The sequence below is a fragment of the Manacus candei genome, unplaced genomic scaffold (assembly GCF_025592945.1).
Source record: "Manacus candei isolate 608988 ecotype Guabito, Panama unplaced genomic scaffold, ASM2559294v1 h1tg000025l, whole genome shotgun sequence".
In the NCBI taxonomy this organism is placed as follows: domain Eukaryota; kingdom Metazoa; phylum Chordata; class Aves; order Passeriformes; family Pipridae; genus Manacus; species Manacus candei.
In genome coordinates this window covers 1,278,165-1,293,738 of record NW_026138073.1, presented here as the reverse complement: position 1 = coordinate 1,293,738, position 15,574 = coordinate 1,278,165, and the positions used below count along the sequence as shown (strand labels likewise).

The 15,574-nt window shown below is 44.2% G+C and overlaps 1 long non-coding RNA gene across 1 annotated transcript; it reads left to right on the top strand.

The window, feature by feature from the left end:
• Positions 1–560: 560 nt before the first annotated feature.
• LOC127471623 (uncharacterized) lies at positions 561–6,162 on the top strand. Its single transcript, XR_007904705.1, has 4 exons — positions 561–619; positions 1,477–1,572; positions 3,236–3,359; positions 5,076–6,162. It is a non-coding gene; the product is annotated as an uncharacterized LOC127471623 (long non-coding RNA).
• The last annotated feature ends 9,412 nt before the right edge of the window (positions 6,163–15,574 follow it).

Sequence of the window (15,574 nt, the reverse complement as noted above, 5' to 3'; positions counted from 1 at the left end):
AGCACTGAATTGGTCCAGAAAATATTGTTGCTGGTTTTGCCTCTTCCTTTGCGTGTGACCTTGGAGGAATCCCTTGGTCTGGTTGAAATTTCAGCCTGTGAAGTCACAGAATCCCAGACTGGCTTGAATTGGAAGGCACCTCAAAGCCCATCCAGTGCCACCCCCTGCCATGGGCCAGGGACACCTTCCACTAGCCCAGGGTGCTCCAACCTGGCCTTGGACACTCCCAGGGATGGGGCAGCCACAACTTCTCTGGGCAACCTGTGCCAGGGCCTCCCCACCCTTATAGGGGAGAATTCCTTCCCAATATCCCATCTAACCCTACTCTCCTTCAGTTTGAAGCCTTTGCCCCTTGTCCTGTCTCTCCACGCTCTTGTAAAATTTCTCTCTCCATTTTTCTTGTAGGCTCCCTTCAGGTCAGGACAGTTGTTGGGTTTTATCTGTTTGTGCCAAATCAGTTAATATTTAACTATTTCCCTTCACAATATTATGCTAATGAATATCTTATTGAAGACATTTAAGTACTAATTTTATATAAATAATATTTTCCTTAACTAATTATTTTGGTGCGGCATTGCCAGATTTGGTGAAAAAAAGAAACAGATTTTCAGCATCAAAGGTAATTATTTTTATCCTCTGAATCTTCAAGGGCTCTTTTTCAGTCTCTAAATGTAACTGCTCCACAAAGAGCCCACAGTTCTTCCCTGGAGACCACACTGGGGAGGAATCAATAAATTTGGAGCCCTGGGACTAATCAGTTAAACAGCCACAAAGACCTGGGATGTGTCTTTCCCTTTCACCCTGGATTGGGGGAGGGTGCTGAATGAGGTCACATGGGAATAATTCTAATTAGTTTTATAGAAAACGAAGCAGAACAGGTCCCTGGGTCTGCCACAGGGTCACTGGTCCTGGGGGACAAGCACCTCCCTAGGGAAAAGATGCCCTTCCACGTGTAACTTTCCATGCCATGAGCATCACTTGAACAAAGCAGTGTCCTAGTTTGTCGTTACTTTGCCACGTACATGCATGTTTCTATTGCTTTAGGATAACAGTTTTGGTGTAACAGTAACACTGCAGCTCTGAGCCGGGGAAATGCTGGGTTTGAATTCCCTCCCTCGCCACTCGCTGCCGCTGAAGGAAGTGAACTCCTGAAGAAAGATATTGGCCTTGTGGACCTTCCTGACAGTCCATAAATCGGGGTTCTGTCAGCCCAGAGAGGTGCCATAAAGAGAGCAGATTAAAAGAGATTAGTACTGCCAAGTGGTCTGAGCAGAGAATTTATGTCTCCCCTCCGCTCGCCCGGCAGACCCGCAGGAAACCTGAGCTCCAGAGGTCGGGGAGAATCCTCCTGCTCCCTTCTCAGGGCTTCACATCCCAGCCAAAATGGAATTTGAATTTCCCTGTGGTTTGTTTGCCTATGGAGGAACTAGTCTAGAGAGAACAAGTTCATCTAAAAGTGTATATTTTACTCCATAGGACATTTGCTCGCTCCGGAGATTGAATATTCTGCCTGCACTTGATTCACTGAAGAAAATGAAATGCAAAATAAGCAGGGAGAGAAGAGCTATAGTGGTAAGATATATGATGTATTTGTTAATGTGCATCATGCACATGTTCCAGAGCTTTCAAATGGGCCCTAAAATTTATCTCACTGCTGAAGTCAATGCTCCTTCACTCATAAGCAGCAACATGTGCAGAGCCAGGGAGACAGAATAAGATATGTGGGTTAACTCCAGCCACGAAGGTCTGTCTGCAGACAGGAATCCTGGCATTCCCATGCCAAAGCAGTGGGGCAGGGCTGGGGTTTTATTTGCACAGCACACTGCACGTGGGCACTGCTGTGACCCTGAATTCTCAGTGAAACTGGGAAGAGTAATTTTTATCTTGTCTCAGTGAAGGGCCACGTGCCCAGTAACACCAGTCTGAGGAACTGGTGTCTATTTTAAAAGGGTTTCCTGGAGCTGCCTCACGCTGCTTCAAAGAATTATTCTTTGTTTAATATTCAAAGTAAGCAGTCAACCCATTCTCAAGTGGTCAAGTGATTATATTTTCAAGTAATTAATTGCAGGTTAATTGCCTTGCAGGTTACTATCCTGTATGATAACATTCCTGGAAATTTTGCTTGCTGTAATGAGCTAATGAATTTTTGTCAGTGTTTGTGTTAGGACTGAACAATCCTAAGGCTGCTGCACAGCTCCTGCCTGATGTACAAATCTCAAATTGGTGCTCATCAATTTTTTAAAAGCATGAGCTGGCATTGGTTCAGTGAAAGAATTGAATTTATGAAAATCATGAAATGAGTATTTAGGAAGTTTAATTAAAATAACTGCTGATACAAAGTGCTAAGGGATAAGACCTGTACAAAATAACAATAATAATAATAGTAAAAAAAAAATTAGAAGTCTGTAAACCAACCTTTTTCTTTGAAGCAGTTGTCCCTGAAAAATGAGGCTTGCCCATGAAAATTCTGAATTTTAAAATGTGAATGGCACAGTACACATTTTGTCTATGTAAAATATTTTACTGTGACCCCAAGTTCTTAGCAGGACTCCGTGTGTTACTTGTGGAAAGCAAAATATTCTATACTGGTTGTAAAATAAATTGTGGGATTGAGCAGGTCTCCAAGACTAAAATGACTTCAGTAACAGTGATGCAACCACTCTGAGCCTGTTTGAGAGGCCACCAGTTCCACCCTGCCCAAACTTCCATGCAGAGTTTGTGCATAGCAGGTGCTCAGGGGTCACATCTCTGTGGATATCCCTGTTCTATCCTAAGGTTGTTTATCACACTGCAGTCAGTGTTAAATGGATTGGGAGCTGCAGGAATTCTGGTGGTGTTTGATGGACACTCCAGGTGTTAGGATGTTGTTTGGACAAGGGTCTCAGGCTCCTGGTGGGATTGTTGGGGTGTCCTGGGTAGGACCAGGAGTTGGACTCGTGATCCTTGTGGGTCCCTCCCAGCTCAGGAGGTTCTCTGATTCCCTGACTCGCCCTCCCTGTGTCCAGCAGCATTCCCACCCCAGCACTGCCCCCTGAGCCAGCCTGGCAGGGGCTCCCTGAGCTGCTCCCACCACCTGCAGTGCTCCCCACTGCTGGCCACTGCCTCCTCCAGGGCAACTCCAGCCCTGCAAATATGGCCCTCAGTGTTTTGGCTCTGTTAGTCAGCCTGGAATGACTCTAAAAAAGCCTTTTCCAAGATATGGCAAACCCCATAATTTTTCAAACTTCTCCCAAAGCCAGGAGCTGCTTCCTGGGGAAACTACTGAACATCTGAGGAGCTTCTGGATGGAGGACACCAGGATCCACACCACAGCCTGTGCCAGAGGGCATGGCTGGGGGGGAGTCCTGGCACCAGCACAGGTAAAACTGAGTTATTCCTCTGGTGGTGCAGCGCTGGCCATATGGAGGATCCATGGTCTGCCTGGAGGAGGGAGAGAAAAGAGAGTGCAGACGTTTGAAAGCCAGTTCTGGTTGTTTTTCAGATCTGAGCTGTGCTTTTGTACGTAGTTGGATATTTTAAAAGCCTAAGTTAGTATTCAGAGAGCTGTTGGCAATTTTGGGGCCAGATTTTGCTCTTATTTGCCTTTGTGCAGCACAGGAATGTGTAAGCAGGAATTGGCTCCGCACACAGGACAGATTTGAGCTTGTTTAAACCGAGTTTCTAGAATTGCTTTGCTCTTCTTCAGGCTGTGTGAGCTTCCAAATTGGTGCTTCATTTGGGGGAGTAATGGATTCTCTGGGCACTGCACTCAGAACATCCCCAGCCTGGCTTTCATTATTTCCATGGTGAAATCCTGACTCCACTCTCACTCCAGTCCAGTTCTGCTCTGATTCCACTGAGCTGGTGTTTTGTGCTCCCCTTATTTATGCCAGTTGGGGTGGATTCAAAGCATTTCTGTACATCCTGCCAGCTTCCCAAGCAGTTGCTACCTGTAGAGCAGCATCCCTTGGATGAGCTGCTGCAAGGCAGTGCTGGCAGCCACATGGCCCTGCTGTGGTGTCCATCGGTCCCTGTGCTGATCTTCTGGTGTGGTTTTGTTCATTCTCTGTTTGGACTTGGAAGCAAGAGAGACCTTTTATAGGCAGAACTAAATCCCTGCAGTAGAAAGGAAATATTGGGAGTTAACAGCACCTCCATCCCTGGAAGTGTCCAAGGCCAGGTTGGACAGGGCTTGGAGCCACCTGGGCTAGAGGGAGGTGTCCCTGCCCATGGCAGGGGGTGGAATGGGATGAGCTTTAAGCTCCCTTTCAACCCAAATCATTCCACGGTTGTATACAATCAAAAGTTGCAGGTCACTGAGCTTTTTGCAACCTCCTTTGTGTCTTTTCCTTTCCCCCTTTGCTGCAGGGGTGAAAGGGCTGGAGCAGAATTGTGGATGTTCCTTTGTGGAAGGGATGGATGTGTGGCTGGCTGGCTCCAGGGAGGTTGCCCTTGCAGGCAGTTGCACAGATTTTGAATTATTTTGGAAAATGTTCATGCTATAAAACCCAAACCTGAGAGCCTCAAAGCCTGGGGGACATGGAATGGATCTGGAGACCCCCAGGTCTGAGGGCAGTGTCCCCACTCCCCACACTGCCTGCAGGGAACAACAAGAAAGGCTTTGCTTCTCAGTTTCCCCATCATAAATTAGGAACATCTTTCCTTTATAAGGTGATTTCCATTGGTCACAAGAAAGGGGTTACATTTCAAGTTCGTTATTATTAATATTCATCCAACCTGGTTTTAAAAATACACATAGAAGCAAACTGTGACTAAAAGTTTATGTTCAGGTCTGAATTCTTTCCACTAATGAAAGGGAAAAAAGATATATGCAGTGAAAATATTTCCAAATTTATTTTATTTTGGACACTTTCTCTTCACGAAATACCAATTGAAAGAGATATTGCTTAACTTGTATTTTCTCATGGATTTAACAATTATCTAACAAATTGAAGCAATTCTCCATACAAAACACCTTAAGAATCCTCTCATATTAACTCTTGCAACTCTCTGTAAGATTTGGCTGAAAATTAATGTTTTTAGGACGGAAGATTCTGGGGTAAATTATTATCCTGATTTTCCTTCTTGCTCTGCAGGTTTCAGAAGATGACAGAAACTTGCCCAGACTCCAGTTAACAGGAGCAGAAGGCACAGCCACCCTGTTTGATGTCTGTGACAAAAAGCCCGGGATGAAGGACAAAATCATCAAAAATCAATAGCTTCAAAATCTCTGCTTTTCAAAAAAAGATTTAAAACCAGCCTCCCCCTGTCTCTTCCTTTGAGGTTGTGCTGAAAGGCTTTGTTTTAAGGGATGCCATTTTCAAAGAGGAGCAGGAGAAAGCTGGGAAAAAAAAAGTTGAAATTATTTTCCCAGTTCAGTCGTTCCATAGAGGAGCATTATGAGGGAAAACTGGCTTCAAAGGACAGGGAAAGCAAGAGAAATAAAAGCATTTCTTTCTCCATATAAAGGCAGCTGACTCCTCTTGGTGAAAACATTGTCATATTTAGTTTAAATTTATGTATTTCTTTGGAACTTTGGGAATGCAGGCAAAGGTTTAACTCCCTGACTTAGCCCAGGAGGTGCAGTAACTGGAGCTCTGCCTCTAATTTGTGTCATGTTTAATTAAGAGTAATGACTGGAGGAATTTCATTGCCCTCTCAAGTCAGTTTGTCCTGCATTTGCAACTTTTTTTCCCCAGTAACTGCCCATCTTGCAAAAAAATAGACAGAGATATGTCATTGCAGCAGGAATAAATGGTAAACAGTGGCATTAAAACATCACCTCCCATTAACCACTTATGATGTAACCAGACCTAAAACTTTTCAAATGAGTGGTTTAAAAGTAATGACTTGCACCAGAAAATAAAAACTGCAGAATAAAAAATGCATCAGAGGAGAAAATGTGATTGCTGGGATTTAACTGAGCAGAGAGACCTTCCATGAGAAAGGAATGTTAGAGCTGGATAGTAAGAAATCAGCCACACTGGATGTGAAAAGAGGTGGAGTTCCCTTGTAACTTTTTGGTAAGAACAGTGTTTTCTTCCGAACTGACTCCTATGTGAAGGCCACCTGTTCAGCAGGAATTCTAAATACTGTATTGTGGCTACAGAAGCTATTTCCATAAACTATTGGTGACCTTCTATAACTCAAAAGTGTCAGGGCAACAGCCAGCACCACAAGAGACTCACCAAAGGTCAGTAATTGTGAGTTAAGGTAATGATTTCACAACGGTCTACGTGGTCCTGCACTCATGCAAAAAGATTCTGGGGGAGATTTCTTTTAATTATCACCTCTGACAGCTGCTCTGTTTTCCTGGGAAACTTCCTGTCTCCTCTTCCAGCTGCATTTCTGGGCATCAGCAGGATGAAGCAGGTTCCTCATGTGCAATGGGAAGTGCAGAAATCTCCTCCAGAGCCTGTTTGGAGATGGAAGCAGACATCCAGAGAGAGCAGCAGTGAGAACTCCTTCTTCCCCAGCTCCTCCTCCATCCCTGAGCTCCAAGGGCTGCTGAGAAAGTCCAGCTTGGACGGGGCTTGGAGCAACCTGGGATAGTGGGAAGTGTCCCTGCCCAGGGCAGAGGGTGGGATTGGATGAGTTTTAAGGTCCCTTCCAACCCAAACCATTCCATGATTCTAAATGTACTTGTCTTCCAGGGAATGACAAAGCCAAGGAGCAAGGACAGGTCTCCACTGGGGAGGAGTGTAAATTCACTGGATAAATAGAAATGTGCAGTATTTTGAAGGGGTTTTTGGTCAAAAGAGCTCATCTCTAACCAATTGAAGAAGGATTTTCATTGATTTAGCAGGTAAAAGGTGGTGTTTATGTAGATGTTGTTATGTACAGTTTGGTTTGAAGACCAAGGTCTCTTTAAAGTGCATTGTAAAACAAATCAAGCCTTCAGCTGTAGCACTGGGAGTTTAAGTGCCAGAAAACCTAGGATTTCCTAAGTGAGAAATAAACAATAAACGACCATAAATAAGGAAATATCTTTGTTTCATGTTAAAAAAACAATAACAAAGGATTTTTAACAAAATGACCACAGAAATCAGCATGAGCTGTGTCAAATAATTCTAAATTTATCTTTGTTTAAGAAAGGCCTCAGCAGGAGGTATTTTTACATGCAAACAGAAAAAATCAAATGACTTTTAGGAAATTTAATTTCCTCCAATTCCTCGGAATTTCCATGGCTTTTAAAGGAAATGGCAACATTCTGTGGTCACTCGTGAATCTTCACCTGCCCTGGTTGCACAGATTCCCCGGCCAAAAACCCAGGAGCAGGATAAACCACGGGGTGGAACACAAACTGCCTCCCCAAATTACATCTGTTTGTTCTCCATAATCTTTGTGCTGTGATCCAGAAGACTGATGATAATCCAGCAATAAATGTGTACCTTTTACAGAACATTAACTTACTTTCTTCCAGCTTGTCAAACAGCTTTGGGATTTATTATGTGTTTATTGTCTGCCTCACCAGTTTCTTTCCAACCAGGGCTCTGCATATTTATTTTTACCTTCCTCCTTTGAGCACTGGGCTTGGCTCAGGGCAGCAGGTTTGGTGCTGGACTTCAGCACTACAAAACTGCACATTTTGTGCACTGCTTGAATGAAGGGACGTGGGGAACCAGGGCTGGAAATGCAAGGGGACAAAAAACTGCTGCTCAAAGGAAAAGGAAGTTTTGCACTTAACAAGGATTAATATAATTTCCCAGCACAATTAGAATCAGGGCTGTAAAACTGAAGTTCCAGGTGTCTGGAACCTACTCACCAGAGTTCTCAATTTCAAATATTTGGATAAATTTGGGCTGTATACTTGAAGATAACTCTTTTCTCATGTGTTTGTTTTTTTTTTTCCTCATGGTTTCCAGCATTATTAGACTGAAGGTATCCCAAAGGTTGAACTAGATTATATTAATCAGTGGTTATAGAATAATTGATTTTTATGAGCCGTTCACGTTGCAGGTGCTTGGATTGTTCCTTAATCCTTGCTATTTTCCCAGCTAATTTTACCCATTGAACACGATGTGCCTGGAAATGGAACAGTTTCCATCTCAGCTCTGTAGTGCTGTTAATGGCTCTTTAAGGAAAATCTGTACAATTTTTATTTAAATGATTCCTGAATGGACACAGCTGGATTCCCCCTCACTGCATTGATATTCCTGCAGCTGATTAGGTGCCCACTGTTAATCCTGTGATTAGGGATATTCTGCATCAGCTTTGCAAGTGCCAGCTCTCCTGTAAGTTGTGGCTAAGAAGAATTCTGGGCATTTTTTGATGGATAAAAACTATGTTAGAGAAGTCTGGGCTATCCAGAACTAATGACAGTCAAAGCACAACCCTGAAAGACGATTTAACTCCCAGAAAACCTATGGTTTCCTGAGGTGAGACATTGGCAATAAATCCCCACAAATAAGAAAATGCCTTTCTTTCATATTAAAATAACAATAATAATTATTAATTGACAATAAACTGTCATTCAGAGTTGGGCTTTGATTAGTGTCATGCTGGGATGGGCAAAAATAAACTGAAAAGGCACATCTGGCCATCAAACTCATATTTTTTGTGACTGGAACAAAATTTTACAATGTCTCTTCAGGTCCTTTTTGAACCAGTAATTTCCAAAGAAATTGGAAATATGGGGACACCTGGAACTGTTTATGCCTATGGTTTGCATGCCCCAGGAAATGAATATTGCTAATTATCTTTCCATTAGGCAGGTTGTCCCCCCACCTGGCCAGACCCTGCTGGACTTGTCTTATCTTGAGCCCTTGGAGCAGATTGGAGCTGTCTGAGTTGCAAACAGGCATCAGTGGGATCCCCCTGGATGCTGTGCTGGGCTCCCACCCCGTTTATCTGCACTGTCACTCCAGCTCCTTGCTCCTGGGAAGTTTGGGTGTCAGGTCACCAGATGCACAGGGAGCAGGATGGACCTGAGGACTGACAAAAAAGGAGCAGATGTGATTGCTGGCAAACTCACTGGCTCCTGACAAGGTTAGATATCATTTTAATTTCTCAGTTACAACACACTCAATAACAGATTTCTCTGACGATGGAAAAGAAAGTCTTAGAGCAGATTCACAGAACTGTGATTGGCAAAGTGCTCTAAGACCATCCATTAGCTACAAAGAAAGGAGACTTTCAGGGGGGGTTATTTTTCTTCTTCTTCTTTCAGCCTTTATGGTGCTCTGTCCTTGCAAACCGGGGTTAAATATTGTTTGAGAGATGGGTAAGTTCCTCAAGTAATTCAGAGAATTAGTGTAATAAATGTATCATTCTTCTTTTAATGGCAATACACAGAGAGCTAAAGATTTTGGCTCCTTTATGGGTTGTTCATGAAGTGCAGTGATTGAGTTAGACTGTTTCCTGTCACTTTTTCTTTAATTAATTCTGGATCAAATTCTGGTATGTTTGTCAATTGTAGCAGCTTTCACTGAAAGAAGGATGTTGGGGAAATATTATTGTTAAAGCCATTTTGGATTAAAATAGGATTAATAACTTTCAGGAGAGAATAATATGTTTATTTTTTGAGTTTGTTATTCCTTAGGGATTCTGTGCAACCTGCTTTGCTTTCCTCATGGGTTTTGTGGGATGAAATGGCACAATATCTATTATGATAAATGCTCTGGAGGAACTTAATGGTTATGGAATTACTGCATGTTTGAAGGTTCTGACATGGCAGATAATTTTCCCTGTTTCCCATGCCCTGGGAGTACAAGATTTAGACTTGCTGATGCTCTTTATGAGATGTCCCAGCCCTGGCTGTGGAGCTGAGGTGATGGTGGGGATAAGCTTCAATCACCTTTCGGGCCATGGGCAGCTTATCTAAATGAAAACCCAACTCACAAACCCCTTGGAATCTCTCCCATCACTCCTGCAAAAGCCCATATTTAAAAAAGAAAATGAAATGTTTGAGTTTTCAATTTAAAGTGGGTGCAGGTATTTCAGTTAAAAAAAAAAAACCAAACCAAACAGATGGTAGATTGTTAAAAAATGCTTTAGTGTCCAAAAATGACAAACTGCAAAATTCCACTTTTTACTCAAAGTAAACAAAGCCAATCAAGACCTTTCATAGAATGTTCTGAGCTGGAAGGGGGGGTCACTGAGTCCAACTCCTGGCCCTGCACGGGACACCCCAAGAGCTCCACCATGTGCCTTTCTGGGAGAAAATGGTGGCAACACCAAGGAAGATCCCAGAATTCCAGAACGTGCTGAGCTGGGAGGGACCCACAAGGATCATCCAGTCCAATCCTCAGCCCTGCACAGGATCATCCCCCAGGGTCACCCCCTGTGCCCCAGAGGATCATCCAAACCCTCCTGGAGCTCTGGCAGCCTTGGGACTGTGCCCACTGCCCCGGGGAGTCTCCCCTGGGAGTCTGTGGTGCCCAAAACTGCCCCAGTATTGCAGGGGAGGGCACCCCAGGGCACAGCAGAGCGGGACAATCCCCTCCCTCAACCAGTGTGAATTCCCAGCTCCCCATCTTCTCTGGGATGCTCACAATTCCCATGGGCACTGCGGACTCACAGCAGCACAGGGGGTGCTGAACAGGCAGGCCAGGGTTGTGCTGGCAGATCCCAGACTCTGCTGGGCTGGATTTAGGGATGTGTCCAGGGCTGTTCTGGGACATCCCAAACTCTGCTGGGCTGGATTTAGGGATGTGTCGCTCCCGGTCCGCTGCCCCTGGAGCCAGCAGGAGCTGGGATGGGGCAGCAGGAGCTGGGATGGGGCAGCAGGAGCTGGGATGGGCAGCAGCTCACCCTGCAGCTGGAGCAGTGGCCCTGGGCACAGGATTGGGCACAGGATTGGGCACGGAGCTGCCGTGCCAGGCGGGAGGCAGCCCAAGTCCGGGAGCCAGCCCAGGCACATGTGGCTCGTGCAGGGAGAGAACGGAGGGATTTTAAACATGGATCAAAGTTCTGTTATTTCCAGACTTGTCTGGGGCATAAATTGGAAATCAAACATGCAACAAGTTTGTTCTATCCCTGTTGAAAGGCTCCAGGCTTAATTTAGTCAAGGCTCTGCATTAATTTTCCTATTAAATGAATGCTTTCTTAAAACGGAGGGGGAACATTTTTACACTGATAAGATTGTTCTCTGAACCGTTCCTAATGAGCTGCTGTGCCATTCCCTTATGCCTCCTATTTATCTTGTTTAGATCCCTTCAGTTTTAAGTATTCCAGCCCTTCACTGCCTGTTAACAGTTTGTTTTACTTTAGCTGGGAGCTTCAAATAATTTTTGAAAGTGGTTAGAAAGCAAAATATTTTATTTCTTTAAATTCTTATTTTTTTGTTTAGCTGAGGGGATATGAAAATCGTTTTATCTATTAAAATTATCTTCTTTTATCTATTTTATTTATTATATCTTATTATGTATTATAGCTTCTTAATGTCTTCTTTTATCTATTTCTGTAAGATTTATAATCCAAATTTCATTTTCAGTATGTGATTTTTGTTGTTTCCCCAGGACTTTTTCCTTCTTGCCCCTGAGAATGTACTTGAAGTCCAGTGGGGTTTTGGAGGCTTGGCTGTTCTAGGACCACTCATGGGCTGGTTGTAAGGTAATTTTTATATAAATAAATGTTTTATACATAGCAGAGGCAGATATTTATACCCTGATCTGCAGCAGGTACCATGCAGATAAGTCCCACAGCAGTCTGGGAAGGGGTTATGGCAGCTCTCCTTGGATGGCAGCTCCACATTCCTTTCACCACAGTAAAACACTCATGTGGATAAGAAAATATTTATATCTTTTCAGAAACCATTCTTTTGAGCTGCCTATAAAAAAGGAAGGATGAACACCGAGAGGAAAAAAAAAAACCAAAAATCCCACAGGATCAAACAGAATCACTTTAAAATGCTTCAGGCCAAAACAAGGCTTTTATTTTCTGACTGGCTAATTCAAGGTGACTCCTGGGGCCTTGAACATCTTAAAACATTGCTGTGATTGTCATTTCTTTTGGACAAGGGTATTTTATGACCGTTTTGTGGGACTCACAGAGCCAGTTTCTGTTGTGGGTGGTGTGTTGCAATTCATCCCCTTCCCGTTCAGCCCAGTGCATCTCTTTCCCATCCTGTGAGACGAGATCAGACTCTTGCTCAGGGGTTTGGATGTTCACTGGGTGCTGTGGCATCTCCTCCCTCTCTTCTGATCCAAAGTTCTGGAGGAAAGAGCTGTTCTACAGTCCCCACGTGCCCCCGTGGGTGCAGGGGGGGTCCCTGGGTGGTGATGCCCAGGCTGGCTGGGGCACCACCCACGGCAGGTTTGACCTCACTGAGACTCTCCTCTGCCTCTATAAATTTCAGTTAGAGGTTTTCAGCTTCCCAGCATATTCTAAGGAATTGAACAAATTAGAAGAACTACTGAAGCAAGATGGGTGCCTGCTTGCTGGCAGGCAAGAGCTTCCCTTGCCCTCCGCCAGGTAATGCCACACTCCGCCCTTATCTGAGCAGCGAAGGGCTTTCACAACCCAGTGATTCCACATTTTATTCTTTTTACACTGTGAAGTATCATAATATTCTTTAATAGTGTCATACTTGTATTTCACGGTCTAATCCACTTTTCTTTTCCATTCCCATTGTATTTTATACAGCTTGGAGTCTCTGAGTGCAGAGGACGTGCTCCTGGGGCCGTGGGGATGAGGCAGCGCTCAGACATTCACCAGGAATTGTCCTTTTTTGTACTGAAACAGTGCAGATTTTGTGCTGTAAAGTATTATAATGTCCTGTGCATAACGTACACTTTCTTTACCTTTTCCATTATCTACTTCACAGCAGAGCACATTTGTCACTGGTTTTCTTTCCTTGTGGCTTAATGAGAATCTCGGGTTTTGGAATGTGCTGTTTCTGTCCTTTGTGTCTAATCGGTGCCCTCTATTTCTCTCCCCCTCTTGGAGATAAAACTGCATTTTGCTGTTGTTGCAGTTCCAGATGAATTTGATCAAGATACAGGAACTGACTCATCACCTTTTCTTGAATCTTTAGGAACTGCACTGGCACACGTGTCCTGGAGGAGACGGATCCACACCGGGCACCGTCTGCTTGGGTTGCTAAGAGAGAACAAGGGGTTTATTGTTGTTTTCACCCACGTTGAGCTTTTTTGAATCTTGATTCTGTTGATTTTATCTTTTATAAATGGAGAAGGAGGGGGAAAAGCCAAGTTGATGATTGGGAAATTTTAGGAGAAGGCGAATGACAAAATGCAATTCTTCCTCCAGTGTTTACAATGCCCAGTATAATGGTACAGTAGTTGCTCTCTCAGGGGAACTGTGTTGGGGTCTGTGTTTACTTTTCTGTCCCTGGCAGTGCTGGATCCCTTCACATGAGTTGCTGCAGGCATCACTTTTCTTCCAGCATAATAACAGGGCTCATAACTCTGGCTTAATAATTTGCCTCATAATTCAACTGAGATCCGTGTGAAGTTTCCAAAGGCCAGTCAGTCACACCAGGGCACTGGGAAGGGGGGTTTAAATAGAGGTTTTAACCTGGAGGAAGTGCTGCTCTAACAAGCAGGGCCACTTTAATCCAGATGCCATCACTGTATGCAAGGGGTGGTGGCAAAGGTCAGCGAGGATTGCGAGGGAATTGGAGCTGAATTTCTGCAGTGACTGTTTTTGCAACAAGCCTTGGCAAAGAGGCTCCTTTTCATGTGCTTGTAAACAACACGTTCTCTTATTTTCAGCATCAGCTCCTGGCTGTTATTTCCTTGGGGTGTCATTGGCCCTTTTCCTGGTGGTCATTACAGAGGGTTGGGAAGGGAAGAGCACAGACTGGTTGTGCTGCTCGGTCCAGCAGCTCCAGAAATAGGGACAGCTGAGTTTTCTCTGGGGTCTGCAGTGGTGGTTCACTGCAGAGCAGAGGACTGTGTGCTCTGGGGCAGGGTCAGATGTCCCATGTGCTGCAGTGCCAGGGCTTTGGAGCCCTTTGTTCAGTGTTTCCTGGCACAGCATTGCCCAGCCCTTCACCTCCTCTGTGCTCCCTGCCTGCCCCAGCCGAGCAACGATCCAGGAGAACGTCATGGCATGACCTACCCTGGATATCACAGAACTACAGAATGGGTTAGGTCGGGATGGATCTTAAAGACCATTTTGTTCCAATCCCCTTCCACTGGCCCAGGTTGCTCCAAGCCCCGTCCAACCTGGCCTTGGACACTTCCAGGGATCCAGGGGCAGCCACAGCTTCTCTGGGCAACCTGTGCCAGGGCCTCCCCACCCTCACAGGGAAGCATTTCTTCTCCATACCCCATCTATCCTGCCCTCTGGCAGTGGGAAGCCATTCCCCTTGTCCTGTCCCTCCATCCCTTGTCCCCAGTCCCTCTCCATCCCTCCTGGAGCCCCTTTAGGTCCTGGAAGGGGCTCTCAGGTCTCCCTGGAGCCTTTTCTTCTCCAGGCTGAACAACTTTGCAACTGCACAGAAATAAGGTGATGTCTTTTGCAGTTATATCCAGAATTGCACTCCAGGTTCAGAACTGAGGATTGAATTTTAATTTTTTGCCCTTTCTTGTACCAGAGAGCACCAGAAAAAATTTAACTTGTTTGGAGTCTGACCTTCCCAGACTAACTGGTGTGTTTAAACCCATAGAACCAGGAAACTGTGTCTAGTTGCTTGTCCATAATTTGTTTTTTGTCCCATGTACCATTTGCTTTCGTGCTCCTCACAGCTCTCTTGGCTCTACTGTCATGACACTTGGTTTGTCTTCTTAACTTTACTCTCTTAAGCCTCATTTCTGCTCTTCTATTTTTATAAATTACTGAAATGATAATTTTATATCCAGTGCTGGAGCTGGAGGGGGTTTTGAGCATGATGATACTTTTCTGTGGACATTCAGATCCCACATTTTAATTCCTACTCAGGCCAGGGGAAGTTGATTTTTGGGTTTTCCCTGGAAAGCAGCCTTAGCTCTGGCAGTGCTGCTCCACCCCCCACCATTGCCATGCAGCTCCCTCCCCTTCAGAGGTTTCAGGTTTTATTTTGAGCAAAAATCCAAATATTTTTCTTCAGTTTGTTTTGCTTTGCTGGGTCAAGGTTGCAGCTCCAATCTCTGCTATTGCAGGAAAATTTCAAGTGGGATCTTTCCCTCCCCCTGCAAAGGGTCCAGTAAAATAAAGGGGCTGTGGAGGGGAACTTGGAAAGGGAAAGGAAAAGTTGTTGTGTTATGCAAAAGAATTTCCTTGTTTCTTCTAACTATGTCTCTTGAGATTATGATTTCTGACTTTATTTTTAACATTCAAGTTACTGGAAGTAACAATTCCTTCCCTCTGCTTTGTCAACAAGTAAATCCCATTTCTATTTTTTTTTAAAGCAGGATCTGGATGCATAGTAAATGTAGGAGTCCTCTGAGAGAAACAGGGAGAACTGCAAATGCAGGCATAGCTTTCTTGCATTCATAATATTGCTACTAACACTGAATTTCTGAATGCTGGTTTTTTATTTAATGGTAATTTTTGTTAGAACAGATGGGCTTGTATAATGTAAAGACAATCAATTCTCATACAAAAAAGATGATAAATGAAGAACAGAAAAGTGTTTCATATCTAGAAGAAATGTTAACATATTTATGTTACAATGAAGTTTCTTCTAATGAATAATTGCTGACTTACAGCA